Genomic DNA, 17972 nt, shown 5'->3' with positions numbered 1-17972 from the left:
ATTCTGAGCAGTGGTTCTCTTTTACAGCGTCTTAAAAACGGAACTTATATATATATATATATATATATATATATATATATATATATATATATATATATATAGCCTCTAACCGTCTGAATTTTTATTAACGCATCGTGTAAAAATCTGAAGTAAATTAGTAAAGAACTTTTCGATATTTTCCTAACAATGTTTGCCTATTATATATTCTTCACTAGCGAAGCCAACAATGCTTGAGAACTGATGTGTAGGAACTTGATGTGTAGGAACTTGATATAAATCCTAAACTCCTCACCTCCCCCTCCCTCCTCCGTCCGTCTGCCCATCTGCTCTTCAAGTCATCTCTTTGTCCAATTCCCCCTCCATCCGTGCGTCACATACTCCCACTCTCTCGGTCCAACTCCTTCTCCACCTTCTGTCGATCTCTTCCTCCCCCCTCTCTATGTGTATTTCCTCTCTCCTTCCTATCAATCCTCTTACCGCTCTCTCTGATTTTGAGCATTTTTTATTATTATTGCTAAAGAAACCTTGATTGGGAACTGGACTCTTTTAAAATGAATGTGTAAATCGGCTGGTAACATTGGCATACGGAGCATGAGAGAGACCTCCCCAGCTGCTAGGTATTTGGAGTGTGGTAACTTCAAGGAAAGTATTTCGCATAGTTCAGTATGCGAGTGGGTAGAATTATACAGGTCCAGAGGTTCACATTTCGTAGCAGTATTCTGATCGTAAGAACTAGGGTGTTTTGCCGGCCGGGGTGGCCGACCGGTTCTAGGCGCTACAGACTGGAACCGCGCGACCGCTGCAGGTTCGAATCCTGCCTCAGCATGGATGTGTCTGATGTCCTTAGGTTAGTTAGGTTTGAGTAGTTCTAATTTCTAGGGGACTGATGACCTCAGAAGTTAAGTCCCATAGTGCTGAGAGCCATTTGAACCATCTGAAACTAGGGTGTTTTAGGGTGACCTTTTACCTTTCCACTGTCGCACACACTCGGATCACGCCACACAGGAGGTGAAAACGCATAAGCACCCTTTGCTGCCTCGGACGAGGTTCAAATTTCGTCGACTGATTTTCAACGGTCCCTAGTGGTTCCAACCTGTACACGACAGCAAAAACTACAGTCGCGCTACACCCCAAAATTGCGTGATCACATATAACGGTGATGCACCCCCACAGTGTCCTTAGAGACGGATTTAAACGTCAGGAAGGCCAAATATTGCCAAGAACGCACGGTGAACTGTCGTTTTCGACCGCTAAATGTGTGGGAATCAACGACCCAAGAAAAGGGCTGGTTTCATTGTCACCCTATACACTAACCCAAGAGGCTTTTGTGTCGATTCTCAGCGTCGGAGCGTCTGAAATGTTTTCCTTGGCCGCCTTAAGGTAATCGCGTGATTTAAACGCTGGGCTTCGTGGTTATAGCCTCCACTGTAGAACAGAAGGGGTGCAATGTGGGTAAGTGGGGGAGGCGGCAGGGGAGGTGACGACCTTCCCACCATGACACGTCCACGGTGCCGTTGGGCAGAATTTTGGTGAAATATAGGGCCATCGTGATACCATTAACCCACGCTACACGTCGCACGAACTTCCCAGGTCTGGTCTATTTTTCGCATGTGTCAACACCTTGCTGCCGGAGGTATCGCGGAGTGCAAGGAACGAATGACGCCACGCTTTTACACCATTACAGAGGATGGTCGCAGGCACCTTTGACCCACATTTCAAACTTCTGCGCCGCATTGGGAGACAGTTATGGGGTTTCAAAAAATGGGTGCTTTAATTCTGTTGCGCAGTATCAAAACTGTAGTTCGGTACGGGCTTTTGTTGAAGTTTCGAGAACATACCTTCACCGAGGACTCAAGAAGTATATTGCCCCCTCCTACGTATATCTCGCGAAGAGACTAGAAATCTACTCTGTAGGAATCAGCATAGGTTTCGAAAAAGACGATCGTGTGAAACCCAGCTCGCGCTATTTGTCCACGAGACTCAGAGGGCCATAGACACGGGTTCCCAGGTAGATGCCGTGTTTCTTGATTTCCGCAAGTTGTTCGATACAGTTCCCCACAGTCGTTTAATAAACAAAGTAAGAGCATATGGACTATCAGACCAATTGTGTGATTGGATTGAAGAGTTCCTAGATAACAGAACGCAGTATGTCATTCTCAATGGAGAGAAGTCTTCTGAAGTAAGAGTGATTTCAGGTGTGCCGCAGGGGAGTGCCGTAGGACCGTTGCTGTTCACAATATACATAAATGACCTTGTGGATAACATCGGAAGTTCACTGAGGCTCTTTGCGGATGATGCTGTGGTGTGTCGAGAGATTGTAACAATGGAAAATTGTACTGAAATGCAGGACGATCTGCAGCGAATTGACGCATGGTGCAGGGAATGGCAATTCAATCTCAATGTAGACAAGTGTAATGTGCTGCGAATACATAGAAAGAAAGATCCTTATCATTTATCTACTATTTAACAGGTCAGCAACTGGAAGCAGTTAATTCCATAAATTATCTGGGAGTAGACATTAGGAGTGATTTAAAATGGAATGATCATATAAACTTGATCGTCGGTAAAGCAGATGCCAGACTTAGATTCATTGGAAGAATCCTACGGAAATGCAATCCGAAAACAAAGGAAGTAGTTTACAGTACACTTGTTCGCCCAGTGCTTGAGTATTGCTCAGCAGTGTGGGATCCGTACCAGATAGGGTTGATAGAAGAGAGAGAGAAGATCCAACGGCGAGTAGCGCGCTTCGTTACAGGATCATTTAGTAATCGCGAAAGCGTTACGGAGATGATAGATAAACTCCAGTGGAAGACTCTGCAGGAGAGACGCTCAGTAGCTCGGTACGGGCTTTTGTTGAAGTTTCGAGAACATACCTTCACCGATGAGTCAAGCAATATTTTGCTCCCTCCTACGTATATCTCGCGAAGAGACCATGAGAAGAAAATCAGAGAGATTAGAGCCCACACAGAGGCATACCGACATTCTTTCTTTCCACAAACAATACGAGACTGGAATAGAAGGGAGAACCGATAGAGGTACTCACGGTACCCTCCACCACACACCGTCTGGTGGCTTGCGGAGTATGGATGTAGATGTAGATGTAGATGAGGTAGAGGACGACCAGGCCTTTCGCACATTCTGCACTCACAGCACAAATGTGGACACACGCGTGTTAGCTGTAGTAATACAGAGGAGAGAATGTAGTACGCGACGCAGTTTGCATTGAACATTCGCTCTCGTTTCCACTCCGCTGCAGAAATTAATTATTTTACACACCTGCGTTCCCTGTTGTACTGTATAGCAATAACCGCCCCGATCTCTTACTACCGGGATATGCTTTTGTATCAGATAACCAAGAATAACAGAAAGCTGGCGAAAATGTAGTTGAGCTGAAACAGCTTAACGGAAGGTGTGGTCCACGCCTTAACGGCGCTGCCAAGGTCGTTTGCGAGGCTGAAATGTCGCAAGAGGGTCCCGCGGCCGACGAATCCAATTAGATGGCGCCGGCGAGAGAACAAAGGCTGGTGGCGAAGGGCGGAGGGTGCTGCCGCCTTTTGTGATATTCGCACCGCGCCGTAATGGCACACGAAGACTCGGCCAGGCGGTCTCTACTGTTTTTGCGATTTGCGTCAGGGGATGGCGACCGCCTGCTGGCCTAGAACATAGACACTGTCTAGTCTCCAGCTTGCTCGAGTACAGGCCGCCGAAAAAGCAGCAGCGCTACGCTGTATGTGGGTTTTTCTATCAGAAAACTGAACTCGCTCGCTGATCTTCAAACAAAGTAACTTTCAATCGCTCTGCGGGTTTTATTTCACAACGCTGAACGCGCTCCCTGACACTAAGTAACTTTCCGTCGTTCTCTAATCGTTATGTAGCCACTCTACCTCTTGAGCAGCTTTTTTCAGATAACAATAAAAGTTTCTAAAAAATGTAACACTAAAAAAAAGTTTGAAAACGAAAATCGTCAAATGTTTCGTGAAATGATTTCTCTAAAAGTAAGAAATAAAATAGATTAGAGAAGCTTTTGACGCGCCTTTGAATGATGTTCAAAACGATGTTCAGGACATGAGGTAAATCAAATGTTTCTCTAATCTATTTTATTTCTACGTTTTATACAAATCAATTCAAGAAACAAAACTTGTTTTTGTTTTTAAGTTTCAGTACTCTATTATCACTCGTATTCCCGCGCGGGGTGGCCGAGCGGTCAGGGGCGCCTTATCACAGTTCGCGCGGCTGCCCCCGTCGGATGTTAAGAGTCCTCCCTCGGGCGTGGGTGTCTCCTTAGAGTAACTTAGTTTAAGTTAGATTGAGTAGTGTGTAAGCCTAGGGACCGATGATGTCAGCAGTTAGGTCCCATAGAAACTTACCATGAATTTCCAAATGACTCGTATTATGCCGGCCAGAGTGGCGGTGCGGTCCTAGGCGCTACAGTCTGAAGCCGAGCTGCCGCTACGGTCGCAGGTTCGAATCCTGCCTCGGGCATGGATGTGTGTGATGTCCTTAGGTTAGTTAGGTTTAATTAGTTCTAAGTTCTAGGCGACTGATGACGTCAGAAGTTAAGTCGCATAGTGCTCAGAGCCATTTGCACCATTTTTGACTCGTATTAACAGTATTCAGAGGAAAAGAAACAAGAAAAGTCTCAGTTTTCGCTGTTATTTCATTTTTTTCTTCAAAATGAAAGAAAGAACACCACAATTTCTGCAGCAATATAGCTTCTTAGGCACAAAATAGCTGGAGATGAACTTTTTGACACTTTTTTACACAGCTAGCTGCAGCTGTCCGTGAAATATTTACATTTTCCCTAAGATCACTACTTAAGTATTTCTTAATTACTGTGACTACTTTAATTATTTTATAATGTAAATATTTTTCCCCAACTAGACCTCACGCTGATCGGTTTAGCACCGCACTTGTCGATCTGCTACTCATTGCGTGACTATGAAAATTAGGACAAAAATTTTCCCTCAACAAATTTACTATTTTTTTCTTAATTACCCTTATTACTTTCATTCAAATAAATAATCGTTTACCCAACTAGACCTGACGCTGGTCAATTTGATATCTCAACATGTCCCTTTCCCACTCATCGTTTGCTTTGAAAATTCGGAAAAATCTATTGTACTCGTATAGTTTCTAGACAGTCCTGTTTTCGCTTCGCTCAAATATGTGATCGAAGACGAAATAACAACGAAAATTATTTCAGACAATTGCACATACGAATTCATTGGTAGCTAAATCTACTTCATCCGACAAATTAAATTCAGTTATACAAAACGGTGCATAATAATTGCCTTCACATGATCACCGAAACCTAAATTACATGTCAGTACGACCTGATTATTCTGTTACTTACTCACAAATCATGTGAAGTTTCAAAAATATTTTGAAGCTACGAAAGGCATTAAGAAAAATGCTTATTATCAAGTAACGTGAAGGGTAATATGCTGGAGACCATCATCCACAAAATACTGCAGCTGCCAAGAAAACTGCTGGCCACAAAGGAATTTCTAGTAAAAGCTTCCGCTTTATATTTTGTACTACACGCAGTTACTTATGGGAAGATGTGTTATGGAAGACAGATAATAACGGGGCGAAGAAGTACTAACCGTTGACCATATAATGTAGCTACGTATCAAGCAGACAAGTTAAACAAAAATTCTTAATTTCTGCTGGCACTAGCTTATTAAACGGCAGGTAGAATTGACGTGTGCTGTAAAGTTGCTTCTATAACAACTTTGTGTTATATTTTAAATTCGGGTTACTTTTTTCTTTCGTGCTTATTGGACGATAATACAAATATTGTTAACAGTAGCAATCGATTAAAAAATAACACAGTATATTAAATTGCCGAAGTGAACTTCACAAAAGATTGTGTTAATCATCACTATGAATTTTAATTTTTGAATGCATATATTTATGGCGTACAGTAGACTGCAAGCACATGTACTTACAACATGAAGGAAATGAGGCTAGTACAGTGGGTAGTCAATCAAGCGTTGCACGAACCTGAAAAAGATAAACAAGGTTACATAAGGAACGTAAAGAGCTCAACACTTACATATTGAAAGTAAGCTACGAAGGTAAATGTAACGTACAGCCCACCTGTCTGGTACTTGCACGTAGATTATTATTCACAGGTAGCAATACATGATCCTCGGTAACAGGTGTTCGTACTCAGCGGGGTCATCCAGAATCCATTTCAGACAAGACAGTACTGAACCTGTTTCACACGCGCGCGAGGGCGCGTGCGAGCACACACCCACATCTTAGACCACAGTCAGTCCCCATTTTTAATTTGGTTACCTTTTTGAATCTGCACAAGTACAGCACAAGTTCTTATAGCACTGTGCAAAGATCTTTGAGATTGTTCTGCAAACATGAATTCGGACAAAGATAGCAGGAAGGATGAGAGAAGACGTACATGGTGCCACAATAGATATAATAATTGCTATAAGAAAGCTGCAGTAACACCACTGTGGTTGTGGAATGCAACTACTGATGGCCTTCCTATACACTGAAAAAGAATCTGGGAGTATACGTAGAAACAACGTACGGAAGTCCTTGTAGAACAGAGGAATAGAAAAACAGCCTATATGGAGGTTAAGAGTAAGGTATAACGATAATTGTGTGGAAGTGTGAGTAGGTAGATCAGATTGGCTGCAAACGGTTTGAGGTACGGAAGTACAATGCCACCATTGCTCTTTATCGTGGTGATGAGTGAGAATACGACCAGAGAGGTACATCAAATTGTTGAAGCAAAGATAAAAAATGGTGTACGCAGATAATTTGATGATCTGAGTAAACAGGGAGTTGCAATTGCAGGAGTAGCCGTACATGTGGCAACGAATAGCCCGGACGAAATTTAGCATCAGTATGCGTGAAATAATTATCACAACCAGGAAGAAGGAAAGAGGCACAATTCAAGCAAAAACTAGCGATGAACGACTAAGGAAGGTGCAAAGTTTCAAGCACATGGGAAGCATCATATCGGAGAGAGAAGACACGACAGAGATGTAAACGAGTGAGAGAGGCAAACGGAAGCATTTCGGGAGACTGTCGTAGGCCTGATATGGAATAAGGATGGCCCTCAAAATAGCAGAAGACTTATTTACCAAGTTTACTGTGTTCTAGCCTCGACGTATGCCCGGAGACCTGGGTAGCGAAAAGAGGTGGGGGAGGGGGGCGGTCAAAATTCAAGCTAGTGAGACGAAATTCATGAGGAATAATGTTGGAGTGAAAAATGTGGTAAGATTAAGGAATGAAATGATCGAGGAATCAGTGGGGAAAGAACCATTACATGATAGGATAGAGGTACCAAGGCTTAGATGGTAAGAACATGTTAAGAAAATGGAGAAGAAGAAGACACCAAGGAAAATAAATGAGATGAAAGGGAAGGGAAAAAGATAGAGAGGAAGACAGAGTTGGCTGATAGGAGTGAAGTACTAGATGCCAAAGAGAGGAGAAGACTGGGTAAAGAGAGAGGGTGAGGAACAGATGCACAGGTTTAGATTAGATTAGATTAGATTAATACTAGTTCCATGGATCATGAATACGATATTTCGTAATGATGTGGAACGAGTCAAATTTTCCAATACATGACAATTAAGTTAATTTAACACATAATTAAGTTAATATAACAACGTTTTTATTTTTATTTTTTTTAAATTTTCTTAATTTATATCTATAAATTCCTCTATGGAGTAGAAGGAGTTGTCATTCAGAAATTCTTTTAATTTCTTCTTAAATACTTGTTGGTTATCTGTCAGACTTTTGATACTATTTGGTAAGTGACCAAAGACTTTAGTGGCAGTATAATTCACCCCTTTCTGTGCCAAAGTTAGATTTAATCTTGAATAGTGAAGATCATCCTTTCTCCTAGTGTTGTAGTTATGCACACTGCTATTACTTTTGAATTGGGTTTGGTTATTAATAACAAATTTCATAAGAGAGAATATATACTGAGAAGCTACTGTGACTATCCCTAGATCCTTAAATAAATGTCTGCAGGATGATCTCGGATGGACTTCAGCTATTATTCTGATTACACGCTTTTGTGCAATAAATACTTTATTCCTCAGTGATGAATTACCCCAAAACATGATGCCATATGCAAGCAATGAGTGAAAATAGGCGTAGTAAGCTAATTGACTAAGATGTTTATCACCAAAATTTGCAAAGACCCTTATTGCATAAGTAGCTGAACTCAAACGTTTCGGTAGATCATCAATGTGTTTCTTCCAATTTAATCTCTCATCAATGGACACACCTAAAAATTTTGAATATTCTACCTTAGCTATATGCTTCTGATTAAGGTCTATATTTATTAATGACGTCATACCATTTACTGTACCGAACTGTATGTACTGTGTCTTATCAAAATTCAGTGGGAGTCCGTTTACAAGGAACCACTTAGTAATTTTCTGAAAGACATTATTGACAATTTCATCAGTTAATTCTTGTTTGTCAGGTGTGATTACTATACTTGTATCATCAGCAAAGAGAACTAACTTTGCCTCTTCATGAATATAGAATGGCAAGTCATTAATATTAATTAAGAACAACAAAGGACCCAAACCGACCCTTGTGGAACCCCATTCTTGATAGTTCCCCAGTTTGAGGAATGTGCTGATCTTTGCATATTATGAGAACTGCTTATTTCAACTTTCTGCACTCTTCCAGTTAGGTACGAATTAAACCATTTGTGCACTGTCCCACTCATGCCACAATACTTGAGCTTGTCTAGCAGAATTTCATGATTTACACAATCAAGAGCCTTTGACAGATCACAAAAACTCCCAATGGGTGGTGTTCGGTTATTCAGATCATTCAAAATTTGATTGGTGAAAGCATATATGGCATTTTCTGTTGAAAAACCTTTCTAGAAACCAAACTGACATTTTGTTAGTACTTCATTTTTGCAGAGATGTGAAGCTACTCTTGAATACATTACTTTCTCAAAATTTTTGGATAGAGCTGTTAGAAGGGAGATTGGACGGTAATTGTTGACATCAGATCTATCCCCTTTTTTATGCAAAGGTATAACAATAGCATATTTCAGCCTATCAGAGAAAATGCCCTGTTCCAGAGAGCTATTACACAGGTGGCTGAGAATCTTACTTATCTGTTGAGAACAAGCTTTTAGTATTTTGCTGGAAATGTCATCAATTCCATGTGAGTTTTTGCTTTTAAGCAAGTTTATTATTTTCCTAATTTCAGAGGGAGGAGATTAGCAGAAAGTAGTTTGGGGACACACACACACCAGAGAGAGGGCAGAAGGAGATGGACAGAGACAGTCGGGGGGGAGGGGAGGAGGAGGAGATCGAAAGAAAGAGGGGGAGGAGAAGAGAGGATGTGTGCAATAATTGTGACATACATGTACGTCATAAAAGCTGCGGCTAAAAAACTAGGAAACCTTGTTTATAGGACAAAGCTCAGTGGATGTGAATTGGATTGTGGATTGGTTGTTGTTCGTACGCACCGCTTCTACGGTTCTACATGTCACATCATTGCAAGTGATGAGCTGATATACTATTGGCGTGTGGACTGGGACCGTCATGAGCTAAGTGAAATTCGTGTAAAGTACAAACTGTGTAGAATTTGAACATTGTTTTTGGGACCCATTACTGTAGAAACAGTTAAGTCCTGCCCCACATTTCGTACACATGTATACACCACATACATAACCTAGGTTCTGAGCGCAATAGCTGTCAGCTTGTGTCACTGCTGGGAGATGTTTGCTCCAGTTCAATCGACCCGCCGCACCTGTGGATACGCACCGGCTGCCACATTGCCATCCGAGAACACTGCAGACTTTCATAGAGTGCCAGTGGTGTTAAATTAACTCACTGCCCCACACAGCCTGGCAAATGAAATGAACTAAAACAGTTCAGTAAGAGACCATCTCTCTCGAAGTAACAAGTACCAGTCAGGAAAGTAGACAATGAGATTATCAATATAATAGACATATGATGAAGAAATTTCGGGTGTCCGCCCTGGCCACGTCGTAAGATCTCGAGGATATTTCGACAGACAGAGTCATTGGCACCTTCAGGTGGTTCCGGATGACTGCTTCTCTGATGTGGTCGGCGTCGGCGTCATTGGCAATTATTACGAACTACCGGCGGGTTCTGTCTCTGGTTGTGATGAATTTATCCATGGAAGACTTCGAGAAGAACGCCCTGGACCAAGTCAAACTAAAACGAACCCGTTTCTGCTGTTACGTGGATGATATGTTCGTTATTTTGAGGCATGGATAGGACTGCGTAGGTGAATTTCCTAAACACTTCAGCTCACTTCACCCCAACGTCGAGTTCACAGAGCAAATACTCTTCTCTCGTCCCCTCTCTTGGTCCATCTCTTCCTAGCCCTTACTCCACCCATTTCCTCCTCTCCCCTGTCCGTCTGACCACCTTCTATTATCCCTCTCTGTACAGAAAGCCTACAAAAACTGATATGCATCCATACGCCTCCCGTATCTACCACAAATACCACCATGAAAGCGTTTTGCGCACACTTCCTTACAGGGTGTGATCCACCTGCGACCAGAAAAGCTTCACAACTGATCTGAAACACCTGGAGACAACACTCCTAAGGAATGGGTACTGCCGGCCGCGGTGGCCGAGCGGTTCTAGGCCCTTCAGTCCGGAACCGCGCGACTGCTACGGTCGCAGGTTAGAATCCTGCCTCGGGCATGGATGTGTGTGATGTCCTTAGGTTAATTAGGTTTAAGTAGTTCTGAGTTCTAGGGGACTGATGACCTCCGATGTTAAGCCCCACAGTGCTCAGAGCCATTTGAACCATTTTTTTGAATGGGTACAGCGACAAGCACATAAGGTGTGCGTTTCCAAAGGCTGTACCCAGACAACTGGAGGGAGTAACAGAGGAGCACAAATCGCTAGCGTGCATCCAGTTTGTCGTCAGCGCTTACAGAGACATCAGCGAAATTTTATTAAAATGTATTCCCACGCCCCTTCCTAAGACTTTGACACTATTAAGTTCAGTAAAGGATGATTTAAGCCTTCACTAAGCAGGAATAGACCAAATCCCCTGCCAGTGCCACAAAGCATACACTGGGGAAACTGTGCGCACGGTAAAAGATATATGCCGTGAAGACAGACGTCACACTGAATTGCTACACGCCACCAAATCAGCCGTGGCCAACCACAGTACAAAAACTGACCAGTTCCCCAACAGTGAGGTCTGCAACCTACGGCGAAAGCGCAGAGACTGGAGACTGCAGTTCGCAACCGGGCGGCAGCTGCACCGATAGAGACAGGAGTTGAATGATAGAGGCATAAACGGCCAATGTACACAGGGCGCTGATCCCAGGAAAGCAGCAGTCATCAGGGACCATTTGAACATGGCAACTGGTCTCTCAGCCGAAATATCGTAGAGGACATACTACGCGACCGAGGAGGACACCTCAGAATTCTACAACATAGAAATAAGACGGAAAAATATCAGATCACACATATAATAGATACAGGGCAACAATTATTCAACTATGTGAAATAAAATCGTCTTAGCTTCTGAACGGTTTACGTTAGGACGTTCAAACTGCTCGTTGGCCGCGGGCATGAATAGAATTAGTATGCACAGTATGCTTTGGTTTATCGACGAAGCCCACTTTCATTTGGATGGGTTCGTCAATAAGCAAAATTGGCGCATTTGGGGAGCTGATCAGCATTTCTCGATCGAGAAGTCTCTTCACCGCAAACGGCTGACTGTGTGGTGTGCAATGTCCAGTTACGGAATAATCAGTGCGATATTCCATAATGGCGCGGTGACAACCGTACGATAAGTGAAGGTTTTGGAAGATGATTTCACTCTCATTATCCAAAGTGACCCTGATTTCGACAAGATGTCGTTCCTTTAAGACAGAACTCCACCCCAACGAAGTAGGAGACTGTTTGATGTCTTGGAGGAGCATTTTGGGGACAGCATTCGCACTCTGGGGTACCCAGAGGCCACTGACATGTGCCGCGATTGACCGCCTTATTTTCTGGATCCGAACACATGCGATTCCTTTCTGTGGGGCTATACTATAAACACGTTGTACAGCAATATGCCAAAACCAGCCATTCAGGAGGTCGTCGACAGCATCGATGTTCCGACACTTCAGTGGGTCATGCAGAATTTCGCTATTCGTCTGCGCCACATCATTGCCAATGATGGCAGGCACATCGAATATGTCATAAACTAAACCCGAATAACTGTAGTGACGTTTACACGTTGAATGAAGTGCATGCACGTCGTAGTTTGTAACTAATTTACGTTTCTTTTATGTTGTTGTTGCTGTGGTCTTCAGTCCTGAGACTGGTTTGATGCAGCTCTCCATGCTACTCTATCCTGTGCAAGCTTTTTCATCTCCCAGTACCTACTGCAACCTACATCCTTCTGAATCTGCTTAGTGTATTCATCTCTTGGTCTCCCTCTACGAATTTTACCATCCACGCTGCCCTCCAATACTAAATTGGTGATCCCTTGATGCCTCAGAACATGTCCTACCAACCGATCCCTTCTTCTGGTCAAGTTGTGCCAAAAACGTCTCTTCTCCCCAATCCTATTCAATACTTCCTCATTAGTTACGTGATCTACCCATCTAATCTTCAGCATTCTTCTGTAGCACCACATTTCGAAAGCTTCTATTCTCTTCTTGTCCAAACTATTTATCGTCCATGTTTCACTTCCATACATGGCTACACTCCATACGAATACTTTCAGAAATGACTTCCTGACACTTAACTCAATACTGGCTGTTAACAAATTTCTCTTCTTCAAAAACGCTTTCCTTGCCATTGCCAGCCTACATTTTATATCCTCTCTACTTCGACCATCATCAGTTATTTTGCTCCCCAAATAGCAAAACTCCTTTACTACTTTAAGCGCCTCATTTCCTAATCTAATTCCCTCAGCATCACCCGACTTAATTAGACTACATTCCATTATCCTTGTTTTGCTTTTGTTGATGTTCATCTTATATCCTCCTTTCAAGACACTGTCCATTCCATTCAACTGCTCTTCCAAGACCTTTGCTGTCTCTGACAGAATTACAATGTCATCGGCGAACCTCAAAGTTTTTATTTCTTCTCCATGAATTTTAATACCTACTCCGAATTTTTCTTTTGTTTCCTTTACTGCTTGCTCAATATACAGATTGAACAACATCGGGGAGAGGCTACAACCCTGTCTTACTCCCTTCCCAACCACTGCTTCCCTTTCATGTCCCTCGACTCTTATAACTGCCATCTGGCTTCTGTACAAATTGTAAATAGCCTTTCGCTCCCTGTATTTTACCCCTGCCACCTTTAAAATTTGAAAGAGAGTATTCCAGTCAACATTGTCAAAAGCTTTCTCTAAGTCTACAAATGCTAGAAACGTAGGTTTGCCTTTCCTTAATCTTTCTTCTAAGATAAGTCGTAAGGTCAGTATTGCCTCACGTGTTCCAGTGTTTCTACGGAATCCAAACTGATCTTCCCCGAGGTTGGCTTCTACTAGTTTTTCCATTCGTCTGTAAAGAATTCGTGTTAGTATTTTGCAGCTGTGACTTATTAAGCTGATAGTTCGGTAATTTTCACATCTGTCAACACCTGCTTTCTTTGGGATTGGAATTATTATATTCTTCTTGAAGTCTGAGGGTATTTCGCTGTTTCATACATCTTGCTCACCAGATGGTAGAGTTTTGTCAGGACTGGCTCTCCCACGGCCGTCAGTAGTTCCAATGGAATATTGTCTACTCCTGGGGCCTTGTTTCGACTCAGGTCTTTCAGTGCTCTGTCAAACTCTTCACGCAGTATCGTATCTCCCATTTCATCTTCATCTACATCCTCTTCCATTTCCATAATATTGTCCTCAAGTCCATCGCCCTTGTATAGACCCTCTATATACTCCTTCCACCTTTCTGCTTTCCCTTCTTTGCTTAGAACTGGGTTTCCATCTGAGCTCTTGATATTCATACAAGTCGTTCTCTTATCTCCAAAGGTGTCTTTAATTTTCCTGTAGGCGGTATCTATCTTACCCCTAGTGAGATAGGCCTCTACATCCTTACATTTGTCCTCTAGCCATCTCTGCTTAGCCATTTTGCACTTCCTGTCGATCTCATTTTTGAGACGTTTGAATTCCTTTTTGCCTGTTTCACTTACTGCATTTTTATATTTTCTCCTTTCATCAATTAAATTCAATATTTCTTCTGTTACCCAAGGATTTCTGCTAGCCCTCGTCTTTTTACCTACTTGATCCTCTGCTGCCTTCACTACTTCATCCCTCAAAGCTACCCATTCTTCTTCTACTGTATTTATTTCCCGCATTCCTGTCAATTGCTCCCTTATGCTCTCCCTGAATCTCTGTACAACCTCTGGTTCTTTTAGTTTATCCAGGTCCCATCTCCTTAAATTCCCACCTTTTTGCAGTTTCTTCAGTTTTAATCTACAGGTCATAACCAATAGATTGTGGTTCAATAATTGTCACCCTGTGTATATCGGATGCTTACAATTAAATTGACGGTGTTCTGAATGTTACAATGCGTGTTGTATGCATCAAAGGACGCTGAAACATCGTAGGTTTGTTCATTGATTGGTGCACTCGCGGAGTATAATGGAAAAAATGATAGCTCCACTTTCTGCCACAAGGTGAAAACATGGCGCTGTAAGTAGCCAGAATCTGGTGTGGGTGCAGGAAAAGGGGAGAAATGATGAAAAAGATGATAACGGTGATTCCGCCACGTTTATTAGGATATAGTCACTAGTAAAACATGTGTTCACTACGGTCTCCCGACTCAGAAACATGCTTCATCAGTAACAGGCTTGAGCGACAATTGCTCGCAACACATTCGATGTAATCAGACGAATACGTCATTGTATACTATCCTTCACATCAGGGATAGTCCTGATAGACACGATCTTTCAGATATCCCCACAACCAGAAGTCGCATGGAATTTAGATCGGGGGATCGGGACGGCCACATATCTTGAAACTGCCTAGAGATGATGCCGTCATTAACGAAGTTTTCTCGAAGAAAAGCTGGCAAGCTACATTTGTTTCGCCACATCTTGCATGAAAGTTGTGATGTGAACACAGTTGAGTTCTTGCAAAGCTGGAATCACGTATTGCACAAGAAGGTCCTTATGACATTCAGATGTCATTGAACACCTAACAGAAAAATGGTTCAAATGGCTCTGAGCACTATGGGAGTTAACAGCTAAGGTCATCAGTCCCCTAGAACTTAGAACTACTTAAACCTAACTAACCTAAGCACATCACACACATCCATGCCCGAGGCAGGATTCGAACCTGCGACCGTAGCCACCTAACAAATCCGCGAAGTGTCACATCCTCGAGGAAAAACGAACAGAGAATGAACGATTTTGTGAAACCTCACCACACAGTCACATAAACTGAGTGCATAGGATGTTCCTGCACAACTTGTGGCGGAGCATAGCCCAATATACGACCGTTCTGTTCATTCACGGCACTGTGCAGAGTGAAATGTGCCTGTTCCATCCAAAGAACATTTCTCGGTCACACGTCATCCACTTCCATGTGTGCCAAAAAACGAACGGCAAAGTCACGGTGTTGTAACCTATCTTGAGGCTTCATTTCGTGCAAAGTCTGAGTGTTGCACAAAATGTACCGAAAAATCTTCTGAACTGTTGACCAAGAGAGAGACAATTCCCAAGAGACAGTGCGATCACTGGCTGCAGAATTTGAGGCATGTTCTGCACGGTCGGCCGTGGCTAAAGCAACATCATCAACAACTGCCATGGGAATGGGACGCCCCCCTCTCCCTGCTGCGCTACCCAATTCACCTGTTTCTTTAAATTTCTTGATCATATTACTTAGCCCATTTGTCGACATGGGGCCTCTTCGCAGCGCTTGCTGTTGGCGATATTCCCTCGATGCAGTGCTGCTACGACCTGACGGGAGAATTACGAGAGACATTAGTGGGTTGACATAGTGTGCCGCGGCATTACCGGTAGTTTTAGGGCTGTATCGATTCTCCAGGTGCAGCCTTTGTGTCTTGCCCGCGTACGTTGTCCGAGCCATATTGTCGCGTTCAGTTGCACTAGCAGCAAGCGCTAATGACTATCCGGATGAAAAACGACTTATTGACCACGTCACGCATAATATAGCGGTCGTAGGCGGTGCCCCTCGAATGTACACAGAAATTAGCCGTGAGAAACAATGGCGGAGAAGTAACAACAGACTTCGACCAAATGAGTTCGCGAGACATTAATTGAACGAGATCGTAACGGAATTATTAACAACTGACAAATAACGGTAACGTCTGCTCATTCAAAATCAGTTTTCTTTGTGAATATGAACTAAACTAAAAATTAAACTTCGTCCGAATAGGCCTTCGAAGGCCCAACGGTACCAACCGGCCGCCGTGTCATCCGCAGACCACAGGCGTCACTGGATGTGGATATGGAGGAGCATGTGGTCAGCAAACCGCTCTACCAGCAGTGTGTCAGTTTACGAGACCGGAGCCGCTACTTCTCAATCAAGTAGCTTCTCAGTTTACCTCACAAGGGCTGAGTGCACCCCGTTTGCCAACAGCGCTCGGTAGGCCCGAAGGTCTCCCATCCAAGTACTAGCCCAGCCCGACAGCGCCTAACTTCGGTGATCTGATGGGAACCGGTTTCTTTAAGATTATGAGTACACAAAAAATCCGTCACGATTTTCTGCAAAACACGCAATTAAAAGACAGAGTGTGTAGGGTGACTCACACCAGCTATTCATCTGTATTACTTGAAGAACACGTGGTGACATGAAGCGTCTTGATTATTTTTTAGCATGAGCGAGACTTTTGAGTCTATTAACTACCACATTATAAACATGGCAGTGTAAAGTTTTTAATGAAAAGAAGTCAATTAAGGTATATCCCTGTTCGGGAGAAGTTCTTTTAATGTTGGAAATTACTCCAGAAAATTGAGACTACAGATCAGAATTTTAAATAAGGTAGCTTCTTGAAAGTATGAGGAGAAGTAGAGTTAATTATTTGAGGCGCAGGTAGGCATGCAATTTTTTTTTCTAAGAATCATTTACATAGAGGAAATTACCGAGAGTTCGTTTAGCGGGACCTATCTCTTGCTGTTTGAGAAGTTCTTTACAGAAACAGGGAGGGCTCATTCACGCCAAATGAAAAGTGTCATTCAAAAGCTTTAACATACCAAGACGCACAGAAACAATTTTTTGGGATCTATAGAACTCTACAAACAACAGGATTTTCCTCTTCAGATTCGATTATGGGTTGAGTCCGTACGAAATACACCAAGTCAGTTTCGTGTGTGGATTTCTATTACACATTTTCGGAGACTGTCCAGTAAAAAGAAAGCTACTGGACCTTTTTGTGTCCTACAGCCCGATAGACACAGGCTTAGGTCATACCTTGATAGATTTATCAATATCCCATGGTAGTAGGTTGGTTGGTTGGTTGGTTTGGGGAAGGAGACCAGACAGCGAGGTCATCGGTCTCATCGGATTAGGGAAGGACGGGGAAGGAAGTCGGCCGTGCCCTTTGAAAGGAACCATTCCGGGCCGGCCGAAGTGGCCGCGCGGTTCTGGCGCTGCAGTCTGGAACCGCGAGACCGTGGGCAGGGGTGGTCGCACAAGCGGCCACCAAAACACAAACCACCAAAGAGACTATTGAAAAGGTGTCCAAAAGGCCTGACACGGCTGTCTTCTTAAGACCCCTGCCAGGTCAGGACATCAAAAAAGTACAGGAATTATTCACAACTACTGTAAACCCGGCAGCAGATAAGATAAAAATAAATAAAGTAAAGGCAACCAAAAATGTTGTAATAGTAGATGTTGCCACTGAAGAAGACCGGGACAAAATACTGAATCATGAGAAACTTAAAAAGGTCGTTAAGTGTGAACCGCCCAAAAAGCGGAATCCCTTAGTGATCCTGTACGACGTGCTCACTACAATAAGTAAGAACGACATCTATGTAACAATAAACCAACAAAATTTC

Source organism: Schistocerca piceifrons, chromosome 7, assembly GCF_021461385.2.
Source record: "Schistocerca piceifrons isolate TAMUIC-IGC-003096 chromosome 7, iqSchPice1.1, whole genome shotgun sequence".
NCBI lineage: Eukaryota > Metazoa > Arthropoda > Insecta > Orthoptera > Acrididae > Schistocerca > Schistocerca piceifrons.
Note: the sequence above shows the minus strand (reverse complement) of the source record.